Genomic DNA, 6,936 nt, shown 5'->3' on the forward strand with positions numbered 1-6,936 from the left:
AAAAAAAAAAAAAAAAAAAAAAAAAAGCGTGTTCCTGCTTACTTTAGCATGCTTCACTGCATCTGCACAGAGGCCAAGAAAGCCCCATATAAGAAAGCCCCTGTAGCTTTGCTAGCCCGGGGAGTCAGACACTGGGCTGGGCTCGGCTCTGCCTGCAGCAGGCAGAGCTTACTGGCTCGCAGCTGGGGCTTGGGACTCTTCACTCATTCCCCACATAGGTCTGATCTTGGCAGAAACCTGCCCTTAAAGACAGGGGCATTCTTGTGATTGTGCAGAATATAAAACTGCCTTTTAAGCAGCAGATAGGACCTTTTGCCTCTCCTGGCACAGGAAGTCCCATCTCTAGAGATTTCTTTCTTCTTATGAGTAGGGCGAACACAGAAAATTCTTTGCAAGTCTTGTCAGAGGAGAGAGAATCAGAGGCTGGTGTTGGAGATGGCTGTGACTGGGAGGGGCTGTGAGGGCGGTGAGGAGAGGCACTGGGTGCCCAGGACTCACTGTGCCCATCACGCGCTCCTGTGGGTGACACATGCTGCTCAGAACGATCCAAGAGTTGCTGCGACTTACATCACCAGAGTGGCAGCCACAATGAGCGAGGGCTGCCTGAGCTTCTCACTGTGACCCGGGCCTCTGGTCCTGAGTATTTTGAATTACTGCAGTGGGTTGCTCCTCATTGCCCAACATGAGAACTGACTGCGAACTGGAAGGCAACCTGTGTGAGACAGGCGCACTGCCCTGCGCATGTGGGCCAGCTCTCGAATCCCATAATGTGGCTCAGGGTGCCCTGGGACGTGGGCATGGTGAGGGTGCCGAGGAGTATGGCCCTGTTTCTGCTGCCGCTGGGAGTTTCTGGGTGGCCGAAGAGGGGCTGCGTTGGGCTGCCTGTGTGCTCAGAGCCAGCCTGCACAATGAGCGGGCACGATTACAGATAATTCTGCCCTTTCCAAACAATTCGGGTGTTCCATGAAGAGTCTTTAGAACTGGAACACGCTACACCAAGTACCATTTTGTTTTCCTGACCTAGTTTAATGGCATTTTGTTTTCTTAAATAAGGAAGTGAATATGTAGCTCTTTTCACCCTAAAATGATTGAGCATTGAGCTGAGCTGGAAGAGACTTCTGGTTCTTGTTTCTTTTTCTTTTTTTGAGGCAGGGTCTCACTCTGGTGCCCAGGCTGGAGTGCAGCAGTGTGATCATGGTGGCTCACTGTACCCTCAACCACCCTGGACTCAAGCGATCCTCTTACCCCAGCCACCTAAGTCGCTGGAACCGTGGGTCTGCACCATCACATCTGGCTAATTTTTCTTATTTTTTGAAGAGATGGGAATTTGCCATGCCACCAGCCTGGTCTCAAACTCCCGGGCTCAAGTGATCCTCCCACCTCAGCCCCGCAACGTGCTGGATTATAGGTGTGAGCCACTGTGCCCGGTCACCTCTGGTTCTTACTTGCTTTGTTTTGCAGAGGAGCTCTGTGCTGATGTAGCCAAGGCACAGGCATGGGAGGCCTGCGGTCCCGGAGTTCTAAGTCTCAGGTCTGAACTGTGTGAGGGATGCAAGCTTTCAAAGTCTGAGCTTCTTCCTTTCTAGAAAGGGAAGCACAGCCCTTACTCCAGGTTGCTGTGAGCAGGCTGTGAAATGGCAGCCTGGGGACACGGTGCTGTTCTCTATCATCCGTCGCCCGCCTCAGCTAATGCCTGTCTGCGTGTGGAGTGACAGGAGTGAGCCCAGGTGGAGCGCAGGATTCCACGCCCCGCGCAGGGTGAGCGCCGGCGCCCAGCCCTCTGACTCTGGGCTGAGTGCTGCATTCACACGTCACACCACCGCAGTAGTCATGCTCCCAGCTCCCAACACCACCGTCACCAAAACCAACCAAGGACATGAGCCCTAACCTTTTTCAACACACAGAAGAAGAAAACAAGCTTTGAAAAACTACAAAACCTGACATGGTTTGAAGCGAGGCTGTGCCACTCCTCTGAGACCTGGGAAGGCCCCCAGTCCCTCTCAACTTCGTTTCCCTCACCTGTGGAATGGGGATGACAATAGAGGCTGGCTCACGAGATGCCCAGTGGGAGTAAACCGATGCCCAGTTAGCATTCCCAATCGGCAGGCCCTGAGGATCCTGGCCAGGTCCTCATCACCACGGGGGTGGTGCCGTGAGAATTTCAGGTCACTATCTTTTTCTATCGAGTGCTGGGACTCTGCAAACAGGCATGGCCTGGAACAGACGGTCACTGGGGAGTTGCCTCGCTCCATGTCCGTCTCCCTGCTCCTCAGGGAGGGCTAGCTGGCTCTCTGAGGCAGGAATCCCATCTGCTTACTCTTTCTGGGTTCCTGGTTCCTGATACAGCTACGTGGTAGGAGCTCAACAGATACTTGTTGAAAAAATGAATGCAGAGGGATAATGCATTCTTGCAACCTTCCTGGACCATCTCCCCCTGGGAGGGTTGAAGAGCATGGGTTCCAGATGTGGCCTTGGGTTTAAACCCCATGGGCTCCCTGGCCAGCCTTAGAGGCCCAGAGCCGGCCAATGACCCCTTGGGCCTGGTGTCCTCAGGCGTGAGTGTAGGATTTGTGAGCACACCTGACTCACAAGGTGGTTCTGACCATCCAGGGAAGAGGTGAAGGATGCATTTCAGCAACCTTCCTGTCTAAAGACACCCATTGGGAATCTAACTAGCATGTTGCACTTTCCTTACTCATTATATTACAATTTTAATGCCTTTTCTAAAGAGAGAAATTCTTGTATTTCATTGGCCGCATCTGTGTAAACATATGTGTTTGACATAAATGCACTAAAATTAAAGTTAAATCCAGTTTCTAAAAACTTACAAAAATGAAATTATGCCAGATCCCCAATCTGCCTTTCTATTTCCATCTTCAGAAGCCAATGCTTTGGCTCTGTAAAGCCGGGGTTCTGTGCTCCCTAACGTGTCTTTAGGGTGGCTATCTCACAGAGCCCCAGGCCCCCTGCACGGCTGCTGGCTGGCTTCTCTCTCTTGATTTTTGTTCTTTGCAACTTATTTGCTAGACTAATTCTAATTCCACCTTGCTCTGAATCTTAGAGACAAAGAATGGGGCTTGGTGGCTCACACCTGTAAATCCAGCATTTTGGGAGGCAGAGGCAGATGGATCACCTGAGATCAGGAGTTTGAGATCAGCCTGGCCAACAGGGTGAAACTCTGTCTCTATTAAAAATACAAAAATTAGCTGGGCATGGTGGTGCATGCCTGTAGTCCCAGCTACTCTGGAGGCTGAGGCAGGAGAATTTTTTGAACCTGGGAGGCAGAGGTTGCAGTGAGCTGAGATCGCGCCTGGGCAACAGAGTGAAAATCCTTCTCAAAAAACAAACAAAAAAACAACGGGATAAGAATCCCTTACTCAAGAATGGGTATCAGCCAATGCTTAGAAATTTTCTCAAAAGACAGTTGTCTCCAGGAAGTACCTTCTCTTAATTCCAGGACCTCAAGAAGGTCGTCCCAGAACACCAGCCATTGCTGGGGCTTCCTCTTCCACCTCGTTTGTTAGAAACAGGGGTTTATTCCATCCTATTAAACGGCAAAGTGGATGTCACCAGTGCTGGCAGGAGAGCTCCGAGCTGCATGGGGCAGCCTTGAAGGCAGTCAAGTCCATCCTCTTATTTTCTCCATCTGCAAACTGAAGCTATGGCCTCTGGTATACAACTCAGAAGCCAAGACTAACAAAAAAGCTTGTGAAAAAATATTCCAACCTTGCTGCGGGTGGAAACAAGGAGCATATACCCAGGAAGCAGGTTCCCGATGGCGTTCCTCCATCGGACTCTTTCAAGGGAGCCTCCTCCGTAGTAGGTCCGGGCATCCTAGTCAGCGGGGGTCTGCCCAGCCACCAGGCCTGCCCGCAGCGGGGCTTCCACGGCCCGGCCTCTGACTGAGGGGCTTCAGAGAGCAGCTGTGCACCTTTTGTTCACCTGCGCAAAAGGAAGGACCTCAGCTCTCTGCAGCGCCACGCCAGGGACCGCCACCCCTGCCCTTCGCCCCATCGGGGCTCCGGCACCCGCCTGCCCCTACCTTGCTTCCTGGGGCACATCCCCAGCCCTGCTTTCCCGGCCACGGGCCAGGTCTGAGGACAATGCACGCCCTGTCCCCTCCCCTCCACGCACTGCTCTGCCTTACCCCTCCGGGGTGGGACCCCCTCCCCTTCACCCCAACTACTCGGGAGTCCCAGGACAGGTCTGCCACCCCCACCTCTCCCTGCCCGAGTGCAGGGTCATTCCTGGCACATCAGCCCCTCTCTTGGTGGGCCGGTGTGCATCCCCGCAGCGTCCCCCGCCCCCAACTGGCCGACTTCCCGGGTCTTGGGTCCTGAGTGACTCCCCGCACCCTCCCCCCCACCCGCCGACCTCCCCCGTCCTGGGTCCTGGGTGACTCCCCAGAGCCCTCCCCACCACCCGCCGACCTCCCCCATCCTGGGTCCTGGGCTGCGCCCTCCCCTGTCCCTTCCTTCCACTGCGCTGGGTCCCAGCTCACATCCGCCGGCCGTCCTCACCTCCCCCAGTGGAGTCCCGGTCCCCGCGCGCCCCCACGCCCGCCCCGCCTCCACCTGCCCGGTTGTCCGCCGCCCCCGCGCTTCGCTGGCGCCAGCCGCTGGATGGGTCTTGCACTTTGATTATTTGTGTTAACAGTTAATTTAGCACAGTGGCCACGTGTGCCAAAGCTGCCTCCACTTCCTCCGGGCTCCCAACAAATGGCACTTTTATGAGCTCCTTTCAAAGCCGCTTCCAGGCTGTCTCCCGCCTCTGGCCCCTGCCTCTCGGTGCAGACTCCATTTCTCTGCCCTCCGCCCTCCCCCGGGGCGCCCCCTCTGCACAGGCCCTATCGCAGCTGCGATCTTTCCCGCCTTTGCAGGAAAGGAGCTATTTCTGGCAACTCTGTCCCTCCACCCACTCAGGGCACTCAGCCTGATCTAATGGAGATTTACTGAGCAGGTCCCTGCACCCCGCGTGGCACCCGCCTGCGCCCCGGATCAGGAAATCTTGAGTCTGGGGTCCTAGCAGACGCCTGACTGCTGTAGCACCCTTGGCAGGCTTTGTTATGATTATTTTTGCCCACCAACAGAATATTTCTGATTCCTTTCATCTCCTCCGTTAACATGCCATCCCGCCCCCCCCCCCAGGCCTGAATTTCCTCGGCCTCCTCCCTGGCAGAGTTCTATGCCAACACTGCTGGGTGTCTCCAAGTCTGTGTTTTGGTCTAAATCTCTTCATATCCAGTGCTTCTTTCGTAGCTGAGATGTGGTATTCTGCACCTCGGAGAAAGAGATGGCTTCTCCAAAGAATTCCAGAGAGGAAGCCCTTGACATTCATGTGCGTTTTCTAAACTCTCAGGCTCTCCTTTCAGACAACTTGATTTGCCCTCTGCTTAGATTTCTTATATGAGTGATATTCCAGAATACTAAATGGTGTAGGCTTTTACTTATGAAGAGAGCTCTACTCATGTTTGCAGTAAACACCCCTATGCTCATGGAGCTAGCTGGGGAGGGACTTTGCAAGCCCAGTGCTGATCAGACACCTGGTCTTTTCTGGCCCCAAGGACCACCAGGATCAAGGTGAGCCTGCGTGATTTTAGTATAAGCTGAGGCTGCAATCTGCTTCACCATCAGCCCAGAGTGTCTCAGCCTTGGGTGAGGCCGAAATCCCGACACATTTGGAACCTAAGGTCATTATTGCATGGCTGGATGCTGGGTCCCTCCCATTCATTGTCAGGGAAGATCGGCCTGAACAGTGACAGCCCCTCAGTGGTGACTGTGCTGTGTGTTGGGCCTGGCCATGCACAGAACCTAGCTGACACTCAAATAGATGCCTTACCACAGATCCCCACACAGTCATCTCCCCACCGCGGGATCCGCACGTGGTCACCTCCCCACCACGGGATCTGGACACAGTCATCTACTCCTTGGCCAAAAAATCCTAATTTCCTCAGAATGAATGTGTTTTGGCTGACCCAATCCTTGAAGAGAAAGACAGGGGAGTATGTTTGTGTGTGGAAATGTACAAGTTTGATATGTGATTAGGCATAATGAAAGTGATCTTCAGTATCCACAATTTTAAAACCACTCTGTGAAGGTCACAGTGACCTCCAGTCTGCCAAATTCAGTGTCCAAGTCCTCATTTTCCCTGTAAATTCGCTGGACTGTTGGACACAGTTGCTCAGTCAGGCTGTCTTCAAAACTCTTTGACCTCAGGAATTGTGAACGTCTCCCTTTCCCTACCCACACCTCCCAGCTGTGGAGGGGTGCAGGCATGCACTCCAACAACTGCCTTTGTGCAGATGACTCTGAAAGCTAAACTTTCAGTGCTCAACACCAGGCTCCGGTTTCTAACTGAATCAGACATTTATGAGGGCTTGAATTGTCATCTTAACATGTTCACTTATTGGTTTGTTCAAAAAACGTTGAGTGGCTAGAAGCCTGTGTGTTTGATGTTGGGGCCACAGCAGTGAGAAAAGCAGAAGAGTGACGTTCCTGCTGTGACAGGGCCAGAGTCCTCTGGAGGCAGGTTCCAGCTGACCCCAGTGTGACCAGGCCTCTTGACGCCTGGGAGCAAACGCTTGCAGTCGCCTTCATTCCCACTCATTTTTATTTCTCACATCTGATCGAGGCCTACTGGTTCTTCCTGCACAGTTTCTTTCCAATACATCTTTGCTTCTCATTCTCCTTCAACATGCACCGCTGGAATGGGGTTTCTGAGTTCCTAATTCTAGTTCCTTCAGACCTTCCCTCTCCCCCACAACTTTCATCCATTTTCCCCCTGCTGCGAGATTCCTTTTCAAAAAGTACAGCTCTGATCTGTTCATTTACTCATTGTGCACACATGGCTGGGAATGCCCTGTGTGCAGGGTGGTGGGCCAAGTGCGGAGGTGACAGAAGCAGAGAGATCCTGATGGATGCCCCAGTCTCCTTCACA

Source organism: Cebus imitator, unplaced genomic scaffold (genome assembly GCF_001604975.1).
Source record: "Cebus imitator isolate Cc_AM_T3 unplaced genomic scaffold, Cebus_imitator-1.0 Scaffold584, whole genome shotgun sequence".
NCBI classification, from domain to species: domain Eukaryota; kingdom Metazoa; phylum Chordata; class Mammalia; order Primates; family Cebidae; genus Cebus; species Cebus imitator.